This window comes from Monodon monoceros, unplaced genomic scaffold (genome assembly GCF_005190385.1).
Source record: "Monodon monoceros isolate NGI ecotype Baffin Bay Population unplaced genomic scaffold, NGI_Narwhal_1 Super_Scaffold_6, whole genome shotgun sequence".
Taxonomy (NCBI): Eukaryota; Metazoa; Chordata; class Mammalia; order Artiodactyla; family Monodontidae; genus Monodon; species Monodon monoceros.
This window is the reverse complement of record NW_021703783.1, coordinates 21,812,467-21,836,780: the sequence shown is the minus strand read 5'-3', so window position 1 is coordinate 21,836,780 and position 24,314 is coordinate 21,812,467. Positions and strand designations below refer to the sequence as shown.

The window sequence follows — 24,314 nt, the reverse complement described above, 5'->3', positions numbered from 1 at the left end:
GGGAAAACTGGACAGCTACACGTAAAAGAATGAAATTAGAACATTCCGTACCACCATACACAAAAATAAACTCAAAATGGATTAGAGACCTAAATGTAAGACTGGACACTATAAAACTCTTAGAGGAAAACATAGGAAGAACTCTCTTTGACATAAATCACAGCAAGATCTTTTTTGATCCACCTCCTAGAGTAATGGAAATAAAAACAAAAATAAACAAATGGGACCTAATGAACCTTAAAAGCTTTTGCACAGCAAAGGAAACCATAAACAAGACGAGAAGACAACCCTCAGAATGGGAGAAAATATTTGTAAACGAATCAATGGACAAAGGATTAATCTCCAAAATATATAAACAGCTCATACAGCTCGATATTAAAAAAACAAACAACCCAGTCCAAAAATGGGCAGAAGACCTAAATAGACATTTCTCCAAAGAAGACATACTGATGGCCAAGAAGCACATGAAAAGCTGCTCAACATCACTAATTATTAGAGAAATGCAAATCAAAACTACAATGAGGTATCACGTCACACCAGTTAGAATGGGCTTCATCAGAAAATCTACGAACAACAAATGCTGGAGAGGGTATGGAGGAAAGGGAACCCTCTTGTGCTGTTGGTGGGAATGTAAACTGATACAGCCACTATGGAGAGCAGTATGGAGGTTCGTTAAAAAACTAAAAGTAGAGTCACCATATGATGCAGCAATCCCACTACTGGGCATATACCCAGAGAAAACCATAATTCAAAAAGACACATGCACCCCAGTATTCATTGCAGCACTGTTTACAATAGGCAGGACATGGAAGCAACCTAAATGCCCATCGACAGATGAATGGATAAAGAAGATGTGGTACATATATACAATGGAATATTAGTCAGCCATAAAAAGGAACTAAACTGGGTCATTTGTTGAGACGTGGATGGATGTACAGACTGTCATTCAGAGTGAAGTAAGTCAGGAAGAGTTAAACAAATACGTATACTAACGCATATATGGGGAATCTAGAAAAATGGTACAGATGAACCAGTTTTCAGGGCAGAAATTGAGACACGGATGTAGAGAACAAACGCATGGACACCAGGGAGGGAAAGCCGTGGGGGGGGCGGGGGTGGTGATGGTGTGATAAATTGGGAGATTGGGGTTGACATGTATGCACTGATGTGTATAAAATTAATGACTAATAAGAACCTGCTGTATTAAAAAAAAAACAAAAACCTGAGCCTAGGGTGTTAGGGGAGGGATGGAGTGGGAGGTTGGGGTTAGCAGATGTAGTTTTTGTATATAGAATGGATAAACCACAAGGTCCTACCGTATAGCACAGGGAACTATATTCAGTATTCTATGATAATCCATAATGGTAAAGAATATTAAAAAAAGAATGTATAAAAAAATTTTTTAATAAAAAAAGAAAGTATATGTAGTATATGATCATATGTACATATATGTATCACATGCATATATACATAGATGTATATATTTCCTATTTCTTTGTATGCATAAGAAAAAGACCAGAAAGAAAGTCACCAAAGTACTGTTAATAATTATATTTTTTTCCTTTATAACTTTTCAAATTTTCTAATTTCCTGAAATATCACTACATGCCTTTCATCACCAAGGGAAAAAAAATTACTTTTAAAGTAATTTCAATCAATACAAATACTAGACTCTCTTCAGATTTATCTGTAAGAAGTTATCCATGAATGCCAGTCCTTGACTTTGTCTTTGAACTCTCAGGGAGAGGAGTCACCCTTCCCTATGCCTTTAAGCCATACTCTACAAGGATAAGCAATACACCTGAGTAACACACCCTCTTATCTCTTCATCCTACTGGCAGTCTCATATTTCTTGCTATCATTTCAACTTAAACACCTTACAGGTAACTCATATTTAATTATGTCTGAAAGTAAATACATAACTCTTCCCCCACAGCCCATCTTCTAACAGCCCCATTTCTAGCCATGGCACTAACCTTTCTCCCAATCAGATAGCTTAGAAAGCAGCCTTAATTCATCGCTCCCTTTCCCATTTCAGGTTCATTAATAAAACCTGTTGAAATCTCTCTCCCATCCCATCTTACTCGTCATTCTTACTTCCATCACCATGCAGTCCAGGCCCTGACTGCACTCAGTCAGTAACATGACTGTACCAGTATTCAAGTGGGTTTTCCTGATGCCATTCTCTCCCTTTGCTAAATCACAGCACCTTATACAGAATTTGGATGATGTCATTCCTAGGCTCAAAAACTTTTAAAGCCACCCCCTTTTTTCCATTCCAATCTAAACTTCTTTGCCTGGCTTTTATTAAACCCCATAATTTGGCTCCACCCTTACTACTTAACTTTATTTTCCATTATTTTCCGGTCTCATCGCTCATCAACCAACAGACATGCCATAATCAATCTTACCACCAAGCCCTGATATATCTAAACATAAAAATGGCCCTTCCTTTCCCCTCTACTTATATTTAAAGAACCTAATGAATATTCCCTCTTCTACAAAGCTTTTCTTGATTTCTCCAACCTCATTTATATTTCACTTTTCAGAACTTGTCTAGTGTGTGGTGTGTGTGTGTGTGTGTGTGTGTGTGTGTGTGTGTGTGTGTGTGTATAAGTTCTTCACCTTTTCATCCACGGATGGGCACTTAGGTCATATCCACATCTTGGCTAGTGTATATAATGCTGCTTGAACATGGAGGTGCAGATATCTTTTCCAGTTAGTGTTTTTGTTTCCTTTGAATATATTCCCAGAAGTTACTATGTAATTTTGACTCACTGATCAAGTGGACTTTAAGCTTAAAATGGAAGCAGCAGTAGAAAGAGTCCAGATATTACCGTAACTACGAAAGAAGCTGGTCATGCTCTTAAAGAAAAAATGACAATAATGCGTAGGGTCTAACAAATTATTTACTGCAGAAAAAGAAATGGGAAGGGTGTGAGCAACAATGTGGTCTTAGGTCCCTGCAAACCCATGTCCAGAATATGGTATTAAATAAAGAAAACTGACATTTTAAAAACAAGTTAATATAATACCACTAAGCGTCACTGAGAGTTGATGGTATGGGACTCTGAACTGGAATAGAGCGATGGTGGAAAAGGAGAAGCATAAAGAACTGCTGGTTTGCTCTTGCACTGTTGGTGGGAATGTAAACTGATACAGCCACTATGGAGAACAGTATGGAGGTTCCTTAAAAAACTAAAAATAGAATTACCATACGACCCAGCAATCCCACTACTGGGCATATACCCTGAGAAAACCATAATTCAAAAAGAGTCATGTACCACAATGTTCATTGCAGCTCTATTTACAATAGCCGGGATATGGAAGCAACCTACGTGTCCATCGACAGATGAATGGATAAAGAAGATGTGGCACATATATACAATGGAATACTACTCAGCCATAAAAAGAAACGAAATTGAGTTATTTGTAGTGAGGTGGATGGACCCAGAGTCTGTCATACAGAGTGAAGTAAGTCAGAAAGAGAAAAACAAATACCATATGCTAACACATAATATATGAAATCTTAAAAAAAAATGGTTTTGAAGAACCTAGGGGCAGGACAGGAATAAAGATGCAGACCTACTAGAGAAAAGACTTGAGGACACGGGGAGGGGGAAGGGTAAGCTGTGACAAAGTGAGAGAGTGGCATGGACATATATACACCACCAAATGTAAAGTCGATAGCTAGTGGGAAGCAGCCGCATCGCACAGGGAGATCAGCTCAGTGCTTTGTGACCACCTAGAGGGGTGGGATAGGGAGGGTGGGAGGGAGGGAGATGCAATAAGGAAGAGATATGGGGATATATGTATATGTATAGCTGATCCACTTTGTTATAAAGCAGAAACTAACACACCATTGTAAAGCAATTATACTCCAATAAAGATGTTAAAAAAAAAAAAAAAAGAACTGCTGGTTTGGAATATGTTAGAGACTGAAGCTGACATAGAGATAAACTGAGCTGTAATGGGGACTTCGACATTTGGGATATCTGCTAGAATTCTCCCACAGCTAAAAATCAAGGCATCTGATAAATGCCTCGCTTAGCCTTCCATCTCTCACATAGGGAAAGAAACATTCTGGATATGAATGCAACCACTAGGAAGGAATTAGCCGATTAAATGGCAACGATTAATTGGGAAACCTCAGAGTAATTCTGAAGTTGGTTACAATGGCTGGGGATGGGAATGTGGGACGTAACTAGGGAACAAAAATTACAAAAAGTTCAGAGAAAAGTAAATCCTGCTTGAGACTATAAAAGGTAAGATATGTCATATGTTTCAGCAAGTTCTCAAGAACAGAACTCTAGTTAAACTAGCCTTGATTAATTTTTTTAAACATCTTTATTGGAGTATAATTTCTTTACAATGTTGTGTTAGTTTCTGCTGTACAACAAAGTGAATCAGCTATATGTATACATATATCCCCTCCCTCTGGAGCCTCCCTCCCACTCGCCCTATCCCACCCCTCTAGGTGGTCACACAGCACAGACAAAGGTGGGTGATCGCTAAAAATCAGCAAGGATTCAGGAGGAACAAGTCTTGCCCAGTAACTTTATTTCTTTTCTTGGCAAATCTACAAGGCAAACAATCTATGTGACTCTCTGAAAGGTACTTAACAAGCTCCACTCTCCAATTCTTTCTAGGGGGATAAGGGAGAAAGATGAAGAAAAATGGGCTGAGTAATAGATGTGTTGATAACTGATTAAGCAACAAAACCCAGAATGCTCATATGAAAGTTCTGCAAGATTCACTGGGCTTAGACAGTTATATTACCAATGAACCAGATAAAGCTTTTGACGACATCCTTATCAAAACATGAGGATGAATAGATCCTAGAGAATAATCAAAAGTGGAGCAGCAGAGTCAGAATCCAAACTAATTTTTACAGAAGGTTAACTTTAACAAGTGAAATTGAATAGAGAGAAGGGAAAAATTATATTTGGATTCAAAAGCAATCAAAGGCTAAGTATAAATTGTGATAAACTGTTATATACATAAAGAACAACTAAAGTTTTTGTTGAATAAAGCTTGCCATAAATTAAAAGTGTGGAATGACTGCCCCCAAAACTTACATGACCTTAATCTTAGGCTGAGTTAATAGACATAGGTTAGGAAGAAGCAAGGTGAATACCATACTCTTTGCTGTAATGTTGGGCTCATACCTGGAGAAGTTTTCAATAGTCGGCAATGCCCTATAGACAGTATGAAGGGACAAAGTAAAATGTTCTCGTAATTTGAAAATTAAGTCCTCTCTGGGAGTAATAACAGCATGAAACAAATCAATTAGATAGTAATTCCAAGAAAATGTGTAATTGAAAATATTTGAGAATATCCCAATGCAATCAAAAGTGAGCCGGGTGTACTTTCTGGGAGGCAGGATTAGAATGTGAATTAAGAAAGCTGAAACCTTGTCAATTGCTTTTCTTCTGGCTAAAGGAAAGACTGTGTTAATAGAAGAGTTACATTAATTAAGAGTTACATTAATCTAGTGGGGGGGGGGAAGCAGGAGTTTAACAAGCAAGGTTTTGCCTGCATTCCCCTAACATTGTCTGAGGTGGAGATGGCTGACCATATCCAGAGCAGTGCTGGGCAGGTGCATCCTTATAAAAGAGAGGCTCCATCAGCTATTCTGGCTTAGTGACACTCCTCATGAGGATGACCCATTTTGATTAGAATGACCACTTCCTACGTAGATTGTTCTACTGAGGTGACAGTGCGCTGCCAAATGATGCAAGCTTCCGTTCTACTCACGGTGATATTAACAAATTCATTAGTTGACATTTTTGTTTCTATGTCAGTCTCCTGGTCACTTGCTAAATGTAAGTAAATTCTAGAATCCTGAGTATTTCTGGACACACACACACACACACAAACACACAAATTCACATCTATGTACGTGGAAAAGTGAGATCTATATCTTAAATATGACAATCTATATATCCAGATACTACACACCTGTGAAGTTCTGCTTCTCTTTATGACAACTGTAATTTATCTAAAACTGAACCACACATTTTAAGAGAGAAAACTAATGAAATGTAACACACATGGAGGAGAGTGGCCAGGATGGTAAGAAGTCTGGAATCCATGATATTTGAACAAATTAAATGAGCACACTTAGCCTGAAACAGAGAAGGCATAAGACAGCTGTCCTCAAACATCACTCTTACAGTGATACAAAATTATCTCTAATTCTGTGATGACAACCAGTTGAAAGCTGCATAAGGAAGAACTTTGCAATTTACACTGTTCCATGCCTGGCACATAGAAAAAGCTCAGTAAGTTTTGGCACACGATAAATGTTCACAATGTTAGCTATGATTGGGTTTTAAGATATAAAAAGTGTCATGAGAGAGATATGCACAAGATGCTGTGGGAAAGCAAAGGAGGAGCACCTAACCCTGAACAAGAGGTGAGAGGTCAAGGCAGGCATCCCTGAAAGTGGAGATGCCTAAGCAGAGTACTAAAGAAAGCACAGGAGTTACCCAGAAGAGTATGGGAGAGGGCATTCCAGAAAGTAGCATGTAAGACCCAAGGTCAGAGAAAGCTAGAGGTTCAGTACAGCTGCAGAGGTGTGTAGAGGGAGTAATGAAAGATAAGGCTAGAAAAGCAAAAGGGCACCACTTCTTAAAGGGACTCAGGCTCGCATGCCATGTTAAGGAATCTGGAGGTGGCGATGGGGAATCATTGGAAATTTTAACTGTAGGAGTTACATAATCAGATTTACATTTTAGGAGAATCCTTTTGGCAGCCACATAGAAAACGGAAGACAGCAAGACTGGTAGCAGAGAGATGGCTATTTTAGTAATTTGGAGTCCACGTGAAGATACTGACACTGAAAAAGGGCCGAGATGGACAGAATTCAAGAGGTAGTAAGGAGGACTTAATAAATAACTGGATGTGAGGGATAAACAAGAAGAGGAGTCAAGGATGATTTCCAGGTTTATGGCTGGGGCAACCAAAGAGAGAATAACATCATGCATTGGAGGAGGTAAGAAGCATGAGAAAGACTCTGGGAAAGGAGAAGATAACATTGACTCTTGCGGAAAACACCCAGGTGGTGATATCTAGGAAAGAGATGGACCATGGAGTCTCAAGCTCAGAAAAGGGTCTGATTTGGAAGTCATCATCACAGGGTTGTCAATGAAGAAGATATCGGAGCTTATGAGATCATCCAGACCCCAGAGTGTGTGGAGTGAGAAGAGGATTGGAGACAGAAGGCTGGAGAACACCAACCACTGAAGAGAATGAAAGTCAGCAATGCTGTGATCTGTTAAGTTTCTTATCTTTAGGCGAGGAACTGAAATCTTTAGGCAAAGACTAAACACCCACTTACCAGGGATTAGAGGGAATTCACAGTAGAGAACTGGACTATTTGACCTCTACAGCATCTTTCAACTCTACAGCATCTTTCAACTCTGAGTCAAAGACTTTAATTCAATCCAGTATTTCTTACAATCTGAGAAAACTTTTTATCACTGTTAACAGAAAAACTAAAATCATACCTATTTTTATTCTTTGGCTTTGTTTGTCCAATGATGAAAAAACATTTTGAAGAACAAGTTTCTTATTTGATAATGTTTTCATAAAGGGAAGGAGGACCTGTGTTGACCTAGAAAGGAAAACACAGGCTCTAGAGCTAATTTCTTATCCTACTTTCCGGTCTATGCGTCCAGTTATATGGCTGGTATCAGGATGCAGTTTTATCCAAACACATGTGCCTACTTATTCTTCCTTTCCCTTTCTGTCACCTTGTACCTGACTGGGACTATACATAATCTATGGTTTTAAGTCTTAACATTTCAGACAGGTAGCTATAACTTTCACTAATATTTAAAGTGTGTTGGTTTCTCTTTCCATTTCTGCTCAATTCTAAAAACAGAGAGAAACAGGTACATAAACAAGTTTTTAAACTTAAATCCAGAAATGTTTGATGAAAACAAACTGTCATTTTTGGCACAATACACCAAGGGTATTTTTAGACAACACTACTTGCGGCTCAACTTAACCTTAAAATATGGCACTGGCCCCACCAAGTGGCACCTGGAACGGGTGTTAGAGGTGCTTGACCTCCGTCAACCATATGCCCCTTTTCTCCCGCCCCCCGAAGATGCCTCTCCCGCCCCTTGGCAAGCCTTCGTTTTCTTCCCCTGTCCTGCCTTTCGCTTTCCTCCTGGTAGTGGCCATAGATTTTATTACCACTAATGGCACTAAAGCTAACACAGCTGTCAACACCGCCGCCCCCCCCCCCGCCAGAAATGCAACTGATATACACCTAACTGACGTCTACAATGAACTTTTCAGTTGTCCTTAGAAAACAATTTGACTATATTCTGTGTCAGTGGCCCAACTCACAGGACAGAAAAAACAAATGGCTGCAGAAAGTAAACCTTTGTGAAAAGAAACCTTGAGTGCTTTTTAGCTCTGGCAGTCTAACGTCGAGACTCAGAATCATGACTTGCAGATGCAGGTTTCTAAATGACCAAAAAAGGTGGAAGCAGGGCAAACTAGAGACAATGGCTGATACCATTTGAAGTTTAGAGTCATGCTAAGTAATTACAATATAATAAGCGCTAGCATAGAGAAGATTAAAAAAAAAAAAGGCTATATCCAGAATAAAAGGACTTTAGCACTAGATACTACAATTCTGGGAAACTTTTAGGGCGCCATAAAACTTGATGGGAAAGGTAAATAATTATGTTCCTACCACAATCCCCTCTCCCTCAAGTCACGTGCTCCTGAAGCCATGCTCTGATGCCGCATTCTCCTTATACGTCAACCCTACTTGCTCCGGGCACTCATCAGAGAAAAAGGTTTTAGTGGATTTCTTCTCCTCTATCTCTCTGGCTAATGGTGGCATTACCTTTTCTATTTAATTTCACAAAATGGAAGCAAGAGACATTTATCCCTGGCAGCAGGCTGAGTGCGAAACACAGCAGAGGTGCTTCCACGAGGCTGTAAGAGGCAACAGAAACACTTCCTTACAAAAGCTCAGAGTGCTAAAGCTGAATAAAATAAATATAGAAAAACACAGCAAAAATAAAGTTATTTTATTAGGACAAGTTCGTTTATCTTATCCAGCCTCTTGCCCCAACACTAAAATAATCCCTCAACAGCCTCTTACATTCTATGCTATAATGTTTTCCTGCTGCTTTTTGGCCTGAAAAACTCCTACTCACCCTTCAAGTCTAAGCTCAAACACTACCACCTCCCTGGAAACCTTCTTTGATTCTCCCAGATAGATGCTCCCTTTCCTTAGGTGCTCCCCTGAGTGCTCCATCATTACAGCAGCTACACGACACTGCAATTATTTCTAAACCTCTAAGCAGCCCTGCAGGTGCCTGCCTGCTTTGAGTGCGCACCATGTCTTTTCATCACTGCATTTCCTGGTACTCGACACGTACCTCATAGGTAATTCACAGAGTCCAAGAACTCCCTAGGTCTCAACATGAAGGGGCATCACCCATCCATCCAAGTCTCTCCTTTCCAATCCCACCTGGTTTAGAACTTCATTATCTATCTCCTAGATTATTTAAATTAGTCTCTTCATTGGTCTTCCCATTTCCGGCCCCTCTTCCCTTGAATCCGTTCTGTATACTCTTGCCTCTGTAACATTACTCAAGTACTGATAATACTTTAATTAAATATACCAGGTTGAGCAGTTGATGATGCAGAGAATGAAAAGCTGAAAAAACACCTGTTCCCTAAACTGAATGGGCTCAAGTCCAATAGGGCAGAGAAATAAATAATTAACATATAATTTATCAGGTGTTGTACGGATGTTACCAACTCATGCTAATCCCTCTGCCTAGCATGTCCTTCACTCATAAATGGTCAATTCCTATTTCACTTTATATAAGAAGCCTTCCTAATCTCTCCAGCCAGAAACAATCTCTCCTTCCTCTGCTCCCACAGGGCCCTGTTACTTGCTTATCACTTTCTGCTTGAATTACAGTTATTTGTACCCATACATTTTGTCTCTTACTGGATTGAAACTTTCTAAATAGAAGGGCAATACATTTTACTTGTCTCTATTTTGCCATGGTACCTAATACAGTGCCCAGAAAATAGTTGATAAATGTTGAAGTGTGATGATTAACCTCACTAAAATATTGAGTCTGTGATTAATTTAGGATTTGCCAGTATTAAGACTATCAGTGGGTCAAATACATACAATTCAAGACTGAAATTTTTCCACTCTAGCCACAAAAATAGAAAGTCTATTCTGTTTGGCGAGGTAATAGTGGACATATGGAGAATATTCTCAACCAGATTTGAAAGATGTGTCCAAATGAAATGGATCTCTATTGTAAAAAGACAACAAAAGGCAACTCCCTAGTCTTCAAAGCCAGACAATTAGCCCCTGCTGACAAATACAGAAAAATTAAGAAGGTGTGGTATTTCCATAATGGGGGCAAGTCAATGGACAAATGCTCAGCTAAGTAAAAATGTCCACAACTGAATAAAAACTAAATTTAATAAAATAAGATACTGGCACAAGATAATATTTCAAAAATGGTTCATTAAATAAGCTCTCTGATCTCTCAAATAACACAACCTTCCAGAGGTGAATACTTGCAGCTTATCCATTCTTTAAAATTTATAACCAATTTCCTACAACAGTGCTACTGTAAGATACCCCATCAAGCCCTTGTTAGGATCCCCAATTCTTTAATTTCACTTTTCTTTTTAAGCTAACATTTTATTGTATTGTATTGTACTGTACTGTATTGTATTGTATTGTATTTTTTGGCTGCCTTGGGTTTCGTTGCTGCACGTGGGCTTTCTCTAGTTGCGGTGAGCGGGGTCTACTCTTCGTTGCGGTGCGCGGGCCTCATTGCGGTGGCTTCTCTTTGCAGTGGCTTCTCTTGTTGCGGAGCACAGGCTCTAGGCACACGGGACTCAGTAGCTGCAGCTTGTGGGCTCCAGGAGCTGTGGCTTGCGGGCTCTAGAGCGCAGGCTCAGTAGTTGTGGCACACGGGCTTAGTTGCTCCACAGCATGTGGGATCTTCCTGGACCAGGGCTCGAACCCCTGCGCCCTGCATTGGCAGGCGGATTCTTAACCACCACTGTGCCACCAGGGAAGTCCTAATTTCACTTTTGAAAAAATATCTGTCCTCCCTCCACCCCATTCCTTCATCATAATTGTTCTAGTTAAATCCAACAGTTGTGTGCAGGATGAGGTAGACAGCAATTTAACTATCATTCACCTGAATCACAAGAATTGAGAATTTAAAACATTTTATGATTTAAAATGCAGAACTAAAGCTCCAACTTCTCAATTTTGACCAAAAAAGAAGTTCAAAGCTCAAAACTATAAGACCTTTTAAGAAAACGCTGGGCTACAATGATATATATCTGCTCCCATTTGGCTTGAATGAAGTCAGAACATTCGATCATATCATTTATTTCAACATTAAAACTGCTTATGGCAAGAACTGTCTCATCAACTAACTTTACAGAAGCCTTAGCAAACTACCTGTAGCAGCTTTTAATCTAAAGACCCGAATTTAAGTTTGCTTTGAGGATTAAGCGAGAAAATGTGTAAAAATGCTTTATAAAACTCTAAAGAACAATACGAATGTAAGGTGTTACTAGTATAATTCTTACAATAAGCTCTCTCCAAGAGTAAATCCCCCTCTATAGGAAATCAGAAGAGAGCTGAAATATTTCTGTATACTTTTCGCAAGAGAATTTATGCTCTACATCAAAAATGTAAATAACTCCTAAAAAAGGAGGGAGGACAGGGAAGAAAGAAAATTCAGGTGGGACTAGAAGAAGGAGGTAAATTAAATAGCAAAGGAGAAGTTTTTGTAATAAAATAAAGCAATATAAGAGAAAGCAAACCTGGCTCTTAGGAATCAGTTTCTAACTCTGCCACTTAACTATCTACTCATGAGGCCCTGGTCCCTTCACCCCACTAGGCTTCAGTTTCCTTGTTTGTAAGTAGTAGAGATAATAACTCAGAGAGCTGCTGTGGGGATTAAATGGGATAATATTTATATAGAGTATTTAGCACTATATCTGGTGCATGGTAAGTGTTAAGTAAATGATTACTGTTGTTGATAAAATTATTACTAGGGGCTTCCCTGGTGGCGCAGTGGTTGAGAGTCCGCCTGCCAATGCAGGGGACACGGGTTCGTGCCCCGGTCCAGGAAGATCCCACATGCTGAGGAGCAGCTGGGCCCGTGAGCCATGGCTGCTGAGCCTGCGCATCCGGAGCCTGTGCTCTGCAACGGGAGAGGCCACAACAGTGAGAGGCCCGCATACCGAAAAAAAAAAAAAATTATTACTAGACCTGCACCCTAACTGGTGACATTCAGAAAGAAAAAGGAGCCAAGAACATGTCAGTGGGGAAGATGATATACAGAGAGCTAAGTCTACATACCACTGTTAGGAGACAGTGTGTGAGAAATACAGATTACACAGAGCGTTTTTCATATTAAATGCACAAATTACTTCCTGTGCCTCCAGGACGGCAGAAGGATCTAGAGAAGCATAGCCAAAATCTCCGAGTCATAAAAGCTGAAGAGCGTTGACTGTACAGAAGAACAAGACCAAGAAAAATCAAAGGTGCTTATTGATGTGTACAGAGGCGTCTCTGATTCCGAACTTTCGATTTTCTAAATATTCATAGACAGAATGAAAGCGAAGCTCCATAGCAAAGACACAGCAACTCTGCTTGCCCAAAATAGATGGTATTAGCATCATGCAGAGTCATTTAAGTTTCTGCCATCTTGTTCTTTATTCTGGGGAAGTGGTTGTATCTGCGGTTGATTTTGAGGTGTTAACCATTATTAACTCCATCATATTTGGTAATTGCAAAAGCAGTAAAAGTGCCCCAAAATTAGGAAGAAGAGGAATAGAATCCCCTCCTGAGGCTGATGTAGAGACAGCAAATAACTGTAAAAGGTGAAAGAGCAATGGATGCTGCTTTTGCACATGGGCTCAGTGACTTACACACCCGTGGAATCAATAAGAATCAGCAAAAGACAAGGAAGACAGGAAACCTTCCATATGTGTGCCCAGAGAATCAGCACCAATTTGGGTTGTCAGCTGGTCTGGTGTTACTTCAGGGGAAGACAAGGAGCTTGTTTAAGAATTTAAAAGTTGAGCACAGTACAAGTACTACTATCGTAAGCCACAGACAAATTGCCAAAGTTCGAGGCCTTTCTGAATTTACACATCAACCTGAATGGTCGGCTCACTATCTGACCTGTACCTGCTAAGGTCTCAGGGAGGCTACCTGTCTCAGTGGACTTTCAATGGAGACAAAACTAGCCTATGGGGCTTCCCTGGTGGCGCAGTGGTTGAGAGTCCGCCTGCCGATGCAGGGGACACGGGTTCGTGCCCCGGTCCGGGAAGATCCCACATGCCGCGGAGCGGCTGGGCCCGTGAGCCATGGCCGCTGGGCCTGAGCGTCCGGAGCCTGTGCTCCACAACGGGAGAGGCCACAACAGTGAGAGGCCCGCGTACCGCAAAAAAAACAAAAAAACGAACAAACAAAAAAAAAACAAAAGCGGGAGATAAAATAAGTAGAGTGGTTAAGCACAGGGATGCAAGTATAAGCCAGAATGCCTGGGTTGGAATCCTTGTTTTACCATTTTCTAGGTACCTCAGTTACCCTGTCTGCAAAATGGGAATAAAAACACCTACTCCATATAGTTGCTGTAAGGATTAAACCCAGGTAGGTTAGTACTGTAAGGGTTTAGAGGCAAGCAGCACTATATAAAGTGTTTGCTTATGATGACTTATCATATGACGAGCTCATCCAAATCATCTACACAAATGCCTTTCTCTACTGAAAGCCTTCCTTAATTGGTCTAGTAGAATTTAACCCCTCCCTCCTTGGCTTCTCCACAAAATGCATTGTGTACTATAGTTATTGGGTATATTTCCCTCCCATGAGGTTGGAGACAGAGACCACAGTTCATCTGAGTGTACAGGACAGCAAATACTGTTCATTGCTGCCCTTCAGTTTCCTCTCTCTAAACGTTCTGAACAACAATATCCTGTCAATTAGCAGACCTTTAGGTGGAGAAAGGAGCTTTACATAATCAGCACACTTAAGTACTGGGCATACCTTGCTAAATGTTCTCTTAAGACTTAAACAAACATTTGAGAGGTTGGAGTGGGGGGGAAGAAGGATTCACTTAATATTTTTATAACTAATGACCAAGGTTATGTTCTTAAATTAATTTTTAAAAATTTCTTATGCTTTAAAAGCTTATTCTCATTTTTTCATTCAAAAAGTCTATGGTGCTTTTAATATAAAAATACAGTAGCATAATTTCTGCATATGTCAAGTCTACTTAATCATAACTTGACCATCTGCTGATTTTAACATTACTTTGAGATGCCGATCTTTCTGGCTTTGATTTGTGCCCTCTTTTCTCTCACAAAAAAGTGCCACACACATACAAAAAAGCTTCCAACTTATCCCAGATCACTGGGAAAACACTTTCTAAAGTGTTATCCTACTTCGCTAACATAATGATGTTGCCCTTACTTTGAGAGGACAGAACTTTTCTGAAAACAAATGGCTGAATTGAGTCTCTTGCTTTGTTACCGCTTTCTACAAAGTACAATTCTTCCTTTGTTTTTATAGCGTCTTACCTATTGAAATTAATTTTTTTCTGGCATAAAAACCGCTGAGGACACCTTCTTAGTTGCACAAATATTCCTGGCCTCTACTCTTTGATTTATTTTAAAACAAACTCAAAAACAAAAGGCTAAAGAAGAATTGCACTCATTTAATGTGGGTTTTCTAAGTCTAATTTTTTCATTCCCCAGTGGCACGGCCTTTCAAAGGATTACACAAACTACACCCAATTTGTTTCTCATTCTAAACATAACCCAACCAAATGGGGAATGTTATCAGCCATCTTAACAAGGAGAACACCACAAAGCTAAAACCAAACCAAAGATCAAACCAAAAAAAAAAATTTTTATCCATTGTACCTCCTTTGAGATTAGGACTTTTTTACATAAAGGTACTCTGACGTACCTGTGCAATGAACAAATGTCATCATAATTTAACATCCTATTTTGGACTAATTTCTCTCCCCTCAAATAGTCACAAGAATGGCCAATTCACATACAATACCTCTCAGCTACTGGGTAGAGAGTATAATAAACTTAATTGTTTTGTATATCCTGAGGCATACAAAGAAAGGCTACACAAACACAAAGAGGTTTCCAGTATCTTATATACATTTATGATTGAGACAAAGAACTTTCAAAAACCTGCCCTCAGTAAGCAAAACTGGGCTTAAACCACAATAAACCCTGCCTTTAAGTAGGGAGACCTGACAAGTTTAAGCCCCCAACCCACTCACACCCCCCAAAAGACTAAGTCTCACTCCCTTCTTACAGCTAGGAGGCATAATTAAAACACTTGTAAGTTGTTTCCTCAGACTTTAGTAGTAATAAAGCTAATACTCAGGCCACCTTCTCCGAGCAATCGGCTTCTATCAAAACTTACCACAAGTTGCATGAAATAGACAGGAGCGTTGGTTTTGCATTTTATCAAGTGAATAACAACAGCATCACACTTTTTGGAGAAGCCACTACTCCCAGCACCACCAGCTCTCCCAGCCCCCCTCCCCATTTTTTTTTTTTTTTATGTCTTTCCTCCAAATTTACAGTCTGAAAAGTGGTCCCACGAAACAAAAGTATCAGTAAACGGGAGTCCACTGGTTTTGAAAATAAAGTTTGTTCTTTTGCTATCAACCTGACAACTTTTTAAAGGTGAAACGTCTCCTCCTCAATCGGGCACAACCTTCCCTATTCCCATACCAAACAACCACTCATTTGCCCCCGATAGTAAATGTGAAAAAAGGGAGTGGGAGAAAATGATGTTGAAAAGAAGGGTCTAGGGTTCCAGTGGTAGGGACGGATTTTGAGACCGGTTTTGAACACTCCGTGTCTTCTGGGAGCTGGGCAGCTTTACTGTGTCTATCTGAGAAATGTTTAGCAATCTGACGCATCAGTTTTTAGGAATGGTACACAAACAGCCCCCACAATCTAAGAGCCATGCCCAGAATCCTCCCCCTCGGTGGCATCGGCTGAGGGCAAGGGAAGGGAGAGCGGGGGATGCAGGACAGGATCCGCGACATTTGTTATTGTTTATGAAGCCCAGGCAGGGACCGGGAGCGTGGTGCTCGGGGGCCGAGGAGTGGAAGGCGAAAGGAGCAGGGAAGGACAAAGATGCCTCCCGGGGCTCGAGGCCACCTCTCCGGGCACCCGGTGCCAGTACCACCCCGGGAAACAAGAGGGCCAAGGCCGTCGCCGGAGCTTCACCGGAGACATTTCCAGCCCCGAAATTAGCCCGGCTTTCTCTGAACAGCCAAAGACACCTAAGATCGTCTACCGCTCCCGCTCTCAGAGTTGGGGCCGGCGCGGCGAGCCGAGCGCCCCAGCCCCCTCCGCCGCGGAGCGCCGCATCCGCGCACTCACCTGCCTCCGGTCGCTCCAGCGGCCGGCTCAGCCTCCGCACGGGCCGCAACCGACCCGCCGCCAGTCCGCTCCCTTCTGCCCGCTCCGCCCTCGTCCCGCCCCCGAGAGGTGGGACCCGCCGCCGCGCCGGAATCTCGGAGCGGCCTCCCTGAACTCTCGCGAGGCCTCCCTGCTCCGCTTCTAGGTGGCTGGGCCGGTCTGGCTCGGTCCTGACGTCATACGCACCATAGCCGGCAGTAGCCTTCTGTCGTCAACGCAGCCAGCACCCCTACCGCCCCTCCCACCTGCACCTAGTGAATTCGTGACTGACACTGGAGGGGCTGTTTGAAGAGTCACCGTTTCCCTCCCTCATCAGCCTCACCTCACTTCCCTCTTCTCTGCTCAAAGCTAGTTCAGGCCACTCTTGAGAGTGGCCCAGTGTGTTGCCACATTAGTCACGTGTCCTAAATGTCGCCAGAGTTTTTCTTGATGCTTCACAATGCAATGTGAATGTTAGAGGAGGAAAGGGGTTTAGAGATCATTTCAATTATTTTTTTGGAACATAACTGTAGAGCAGAGTAGGAAAATGTGATCAACAAAAATGGATTGACTGACCTAGTTGCCTAGGTAGTAGCTGTGGAGTCCAGAAGCCACCCAGCTTCCTTGATCCTTTTCCTTTTCATCATGACTCAACTGTAGAGACTAGAGAGGGATTCACATTTGGACGAGCTACCAAAATAACTCCGCGGTATTCATGAAAAACTTGCTTGGGTTATCTTGGAAAATCTAAAATAACTGACAATACTGGGCTGCTTATTTAGGATCAGAGAACTAAGAGGAAAATCACCTGCCTGTAGCATGACTCAGAAAGGATGGCTTTGGGAAAATGATGCGTTTGAGTTTTTATTGGGCAAGCCAAACAAGAGAATAGTTCCCAATTATTGTTGACAAATTATCTTCTATCTGAATAGTGGAGATTTTATTAAATACCATTTACTTGTAGTCTGTTAAGACAGTATACAAAGCTAGTACTGTGCTTGCAGAAAATATAATTCAGAGATGCCAATCATTATCTTTAAGTTTCACCAAGAGCAGGTGACATGTACGAAAGACTTAGGGAAGAATCCTAACATCACTTCTATTTTTTTTTTCACTCTGTGCTTTTTCATGCATAGCTTGATAGCAGAAAAAGCACTATGTAGTCTGGTAATTAGTGTATTCTTGGGGAAATCAGTTCATTCTATATCATATGGTCATTTTGAGGCTCAAATGACAATTGCCATATGCGAGCATGAGGTTTAATTGTGATCAAACATGCTCGACAGAGGCCTGTACACCTCTCTCCCTCCACCATGCACATACTACTTCAAGTGGGTAGGATTAAGAACAGTTTATGGAGTATTATATAGCAAATTTATGTTTTCAAATGCGCCGTGCTATTTTCATGGAGCTAGAGTAATAGGGACTTGTCTAGGGTGTCAGACTAGGATAACATGAGGCAGGCTAAAGCTTCGACTTTTAGTTTCTTAATTGAGGCCATTCCAAATAAATTCCCCCTGGTTGTTGAAGGTACCTGAACTGAATCAAATTAGATCCAACTGCTCTTTTGGAAGTTTGGTGAAATCTATGGACCCTTTTTCAGAACAGTGTTTTTAAAGGCATAAAATAAACTACCTAGGGCTATAAAGGAAATTGATTATATTAATACACAATTATTAAAATAGTAAAAAATGAGGTTTTGATATAGTTCTGTAGTAGGCAGCTTCTAAGATGATTCCCAATAATCCTCACCTTCTGGTATTTCTGTCTTGCGCAATCCCCTCCTCTTGAGTGTGGGCTGAACCTAGTGACTTGGTTTGGGTTTTTTTGTTTGTTTTTAAGTTTTTCTGACGTGGACCATTTGTCTTTATTGAATTTGTTACAATATTGCTTCTGTTTTATGTTTTGGCTTTTTGGCTGCGAGGCAAGTGGGATCTTAGCTGCCCGACCAGGGATCGAACCTGCATCCCCTGCATTGGAAGACGAAGTGTTCACCACTGGACCACCAGGGAAGTCCCTGTGACTTGGTTTTGAAAAAGAGAATCTGGCAAAAGTGATGGGGTGTCACTTCCATGATTAGGTTACAAAAGACTCTGGGGGCTTCCCTGGTGGCGCAGTGGTTGAGAGTCTGCCTGCCGATGCAGGGGACACGGGTTCGTGCCCCGGTCCGGGAAGATCCCACATGCCGCGGAGCGGCTGGGCCCGTGAGCCATGGCCGCTGAGCCTGCGCATCCGGAGCCTGTGCTCCACAACGGGAGAGGCCACAACAGTGAGAGGCCCGCGTACCGCAAAAAAAAAAAAAAAAAAAAAAAAAAAAGACTCTGGCTTCCATCTAGTTCATCTTCTCTTGCTCCACTTCTTACTCACTCTGATGAAAGCCTGCTGTCAGGCTGTGCCCTGTCTTATGGAGAGGCCCACGTGGTACAGAACAGAGCAAGGTCTCCAGTCAACCGCCACTGAGGAATTGAGGCACCCAGTCCAACAACTCATGAGGAACTGAATCCTGCCCACAACCACATGAGTGAGCCTGGAAGCAGACTCCGTCCCAGTGGAACCTCGAGATGACTGCAGCCCCAGCTGACACCTTGACTGAGCCTGGTGAAGGACCCTGAGCCAACAGACCCAGCTAAGCCTTGCCAGATTCCTGGCCCCCAGACACTGTGAAATAATATGTATTTATTTTTTAAGCCACGAATTTGGGGTGACAGTTAATTTATTATACAGCCATAGATAACTAATAGTTATATACTTGCTTCTTTATTAATGCATTAAATTACAAGATCAATACCTACAGTAATTTTGCAGTAATGATGCACATAAACAATATTTTGAGATATCTGCACCAACTTTAACGTGGTAGAAAATATGTATGAGTTCTATCGGGGGCAAAGTCACTGGTTGCTAATATTACTGTGGTTTGCTGACTACCTTCATAATGAAAGAAATGCTAATTTTCAACTAGGTAGGGCTTAGTGAAAAATACATTTATGCATATATATTATTACAGACCCAGATTAAGAACACTTAGTCTAGATAATAGATTTTTTGCTAGGGCTTTCCAAAACTCTTATTATCAACTGTCTTATTATCAATTGGAATTAAATAAACCCAGGTAACCATGGCCATTGCAAACTGTATTAACCTACAGTTGAATATGAATTTTTATCCCCTTTCCCTTGTTCCCTCTTCTCCAAATCTATGCTAAGTGTAGGTAGACAAGCTAAAATTGTAGGCCAGAGAGAGAGAAAAATCATGATGAAAATCTCTTCAGCACCCAGAATTCATCTGATTTTTGTTTTCAGTGTGTGCAATTTAGTATTACTTTTACTCCTCTAGGCCTACCACATAGTAAATAACCAAAGAATGCCAAATGATGGTAATAAACGATCACAGAAGGAAACTATCAATAAAACTCTTCCATATAGAAAACACAGAAACATAGAAAAGTTGCTTTCGTATATATGCAGCTTTGCAACTGTGGGATATGGTCAAAGCAGCTTTTAGAGAACAACTTACTGCTTTAAATGCATTTAACAGAAAACACAAAAATGTAAAAACAAATGAACCAAGCTCTCAATTCAGGAAACCTGAAAAAGGAAACAAAATAAATCCAAAGAAAATAGAAGGATATAAAGATTAGAGCAGGATCCCTTCCAGATGTCCTGGCCCTTATGTGTACCAAGCATTATAGATCAAATACATAATCACTCCCATATATAACTCTATTTTTCAAATGGACATAAATTCTGTTATGATTAACAAGTTCAAATACAGTTCTGAAATATAAAGGCAGAAATTAATGTAACAGGGAGTTATAAACAAGTCTGAAATTGACAAATAAGATGATTCTTTGAAAACTGAAAGAAATAGAAAAAACTTTGGCAAGACTAATTGGAGGTGAGCAGTGGCCGGGGGGAAGGGGGTGGGGGGAGACACAACTAGCAAGAATGTTAATAGAGATGTAACTGCAGATATGGAGTTTTTTTTAAGCATTACAAAATTATAATTAAAAAGAGAGAGGCTATCAAGACAAGCTGTGTGAGTATGAGCAATGCTAATTCCTGATTAGCTCCATGGATAGACCAAGAAGAGTAGCTAATATTTACTGAGTTCTTTCTGTGTGCCAAGCATTGTGCTCTTTGCTTGTACTGTCTCATTTAATCTTTACAATAAGCCAGTGAGTTAGGTATTATTGTCACCAGTTTATAGGTGATGAAACTGAGGCTCAAAGAGCTGTAGTGACTTACCTAAGATCACCCAATAGCAAGTGGCAAAGCCGGCAACCCAGATTCCTAACAGTAGATAAAAGAAGTACTACTGAGCAAAAGTACAAAACGGAATTTGGAGACAGGGAAACTAGTTTGAAGTACTTACCTGTTTACAATATGCTCGATGAATGTTAGCCTCGAGTACTATTATTATGATAATCCCCATCCTTTAAATGGGATTAAGAATACTACAACTGCAAACATGCAGAGATATGGACAGAAAGTCACATACAAAGATGTTTATCTCAGCATTATTTATCCATAACTGTAAAAAGTTGGAACTAATCTAAATATCTAAAGATAGGGATTGGTGTAATAAATTATGGTGGATCCATACAGTGTAATAGCATATGTGTGTTAAAAATCATATGTAGATAAATGGTTAATGACATAGAAAGATGTTCAGAATATACTGTTAGGTTTGCGAGTTCTTCTAAAGCACGTTACCAACAGTGTAATAGCTTTGGTATACAAATTATTTGAAAAATAATATATCTATGTATTCATAATATACACATTCCACATCTGTATTTAAAGACTAAAAAGAAAAACAGTAAAATAAAAACGTTCAATGTTGTGATTATGGAAAAAAGTTAATGATCTATAATGTTATGCCAATTAATTTTTGAGGAGAGAGAGAATAGGTGCTTTTCAGTTCTCTTGGAAGACTGTCCGATGGAAAACCATTAATTTTTTTATTGTGGACAAATAGAAAGTTGATGGGATACAAAGAAAGTTGAATGGACCTTTCCAGTTTGACATGAAGAGTGCTTGACCCCTGGCTCCTTTTCTCATAGCCAAGACTTTCAAAGGGGCTCTTGCCCAGACAGGCTAAATGCAACTGAGTTTGTTTGTTTGAAAATAAAGGTTCTTCTCTACAAGCTTCAGGGGACTTTCATTGGACCATTTAATCAAACACATGACAATCCATTCAGAACTCTCACCAGACTGCCTTCTGCAGAACACTTTATAAACCTGGAAACAATGACTTCTAATTGATTCATGTTTTAATTTTTAACTGGCTTGACTAAAGTGCACACTGTTTATCACCTAGGGTGTAAAGCATTCCAGGTTTAGGCTATAAATCCTCCAAAGTTAAAAGCACCTTTGTAAACCAGAAACCTGAAGAGAAGCATTAAGGAAAGGTGAAAATATATTATGTCTAACTATCTCTTTGCATTATATTTATTGCTCTGCAAAGTGTAACAAAGAACCACACGGGATTTGTATTCCAAAGACCTGGTTCTTTTACTACTGTACGACCTTGCACAGATCAAAAAAGTTCTGTGAAGTCTTATTTCCTCATTTGTAAGATGGGAGAATATCAACATGATAGGTCCTGCAAAGATGAAATCTTTTTTGATGAAAGGACTCTGTGAACCATACAACATCACTGCCATAATGGAAAGAACACTGAAGATAGAAAGATCTCAGTTTGAAAAATAGCTACCTCTTAGGATTAAATGAAATTAAATGAGATAATATAAATAAACACCTAGTATAGGACTCAGAATATATTCACACTCAATTCAAGGTAGCTATTATTATTATTATCATCACTAATACTAATAATTAGTGATATAACAAAAACGCATGTTTCAGAATGAAACCCTTTTACTTTTGTCAGCTGCAAATTAAATGGATTCTCTGCATCTGCAGAAGATTTTTGGTGCTGTTTACATCCATGAAGAGAGAAAGTCCCTGTCAGACCTTTCTTGCTTTGATTCTTGTCTACTCTATAAATTTTTACAGATTCCTGATACTAACAGAGATACAGTGGATTTTCTATCTGTGAAATAGGAAATACAGTGCATAAGTAAGATGAGGATAAGTGATGCTGTGATAACAATCACAGAATTTTAGTGGCTTAAAATGTTGAGGACTTATTTATTGCTAGTGTTTTATGTCCTTTGCAGGTCAGCAATAGTGCTTGCTCATCAGGGTCACTCAGGGTTCCAGACCAATGGAGCAGATATCATCTTGCACATTGCTGATCTTCATGCCAGAAGGCAAAGACAAGATTGGAGAGTCTCGGGCTTCCCTGGTGGCGCAGTGGTTGGGAGTCCGCCTGCCGATGCGGGGGACGCAGGTGCAGGTTCGTGCCCCGGTCTGGGAGGATCCCGCGTGCCGCGGGGCGGCTGGACCCGTGAGCCATGGCCGCTGAGCCTGCGCCCCGCAACGGGAGAGGCCACATCAGTGAGAGGCCCACGTATCGCAAAAAAAAAAAAAAAAAAAAAAAGACTAGAGAGTCTCAAGTAGAGACTTTTGCTCACAACCCATTCATTGGCCAGAAGTGGTTGGATGGCCCCATACAAATAAAAGAAAGCCAGGAGGTACAATCTTTTAATATTCCAGGAAGGAGCAAAAACCAGGAATATTTGGCAATAGTACTAATGACCACCGCATATTGTATATGTGAAAAACACTGTCCGAATGCTAGATGGTACATTATTCCCTTTCTCTACTTCTTAAAGAAAAACTGATAGTTAAGCTCTTTACAAAAGAAAAATGCAAGACACTATATAATATTTTGTGATAATATATGCTATATTTGAATGGTTTAAAATTTTAGAATAGCAAATTAAAACAGAAGAAAGTAAATTTCTTCTTGGTGTTTTTAGTCTCCTAAAAGTGACGTTCATTGACATTAGAAATTCACTAACATTGCGTAATATTAAGTTTTTAAAAGACCTTCTTTTTAAAACTAAAAGGTGGGGGTTTTTTTCCTTTAAATCTCACTGCCTTTCTCATTCCTAATTTTAGGATTGAGTCCTAAAAATTTTATTTCCTCAAGTAAGAAAAAGAATACCCCGCCCCAAAGACTGTTTTTCATCACAATAGTAGAATTCAACTTATTAAAAAACCCATTCATGTTTAATGTAGGCAGCTGAAGAAAGCTAAAATAATTTGAATACATTCTAGGAAGTTATTATAGTCACTTTGTTGTAGAGTGTCTATTCATATTCTGTGATTCTAGTACTTAAAATTATTATACCTTTAAAATGCAGCTACTCTCCAGTTTTTTATTCATTTATTTTAAATATTATTTATTTATTTTAATTATTATTATTTATTTTAATTATCATTATTTATTATAAATAAATAAATAACCTATTTGGTTTTGGGATCTGCACCAGAGGTCCTATACTTTATTTGGTTCTTCTTCTATAACTTATTAGCCCATTTATATAGAATATATTTTTTTAAGTTGATCTCTTTATAAGTGATTATGACTCTGCTTCAAAATCTATTTAAGTTTTTATAATGAACTCTTTAGAGATGATGTCAGGTCTCAGAAAATCTATAAACTAAGAGGGTTTAGAGGGGGTTTCTTTTTTACAACTCCCATCTGCTGGGGTGGGGACTCTTTCCTTTTCTTACAGCCATGTTATTCAGTGACTCTAAGTACAGCTGCTACTCCTCAACTACTACATTCTACTTTCAATCTACTTTCTTTATTTTTTATTTTTATTTTCTAGATGTTGAAATTCCTGGGAATGGAGGAACAGGCCAGATGGAGCATGTCTCTAACTCATACCCCTGTAGTTGCCCGAGTGCTAGTAG

At 40.0% G+C, this 24,314-nt stretch overlaps 1 protein-coding gene across 1 annotated transcript in view; it reads right to left on the bottom strand.

Moving 5' to 3' along the window:
• Positions 1 to 16,535, bottom strand: part of STK38L (serine/threonine kinase 38 like) — an 80,004-nt gene extending 63,469 nt beyond the window's left edge. The window contains exon 1 of the mRNA XM_029205366.1: positions 16,465 to 16,535. The gene's annotated coding sequence lies outside the window, so the exon portion shown is untranslated. The remainder of the gene's footprint in view (positions 1 to 16,464) is intronic.
• Between the last annotated feature and the right edge of the window lie 7,779 nt (positions 16,536 to 24,314).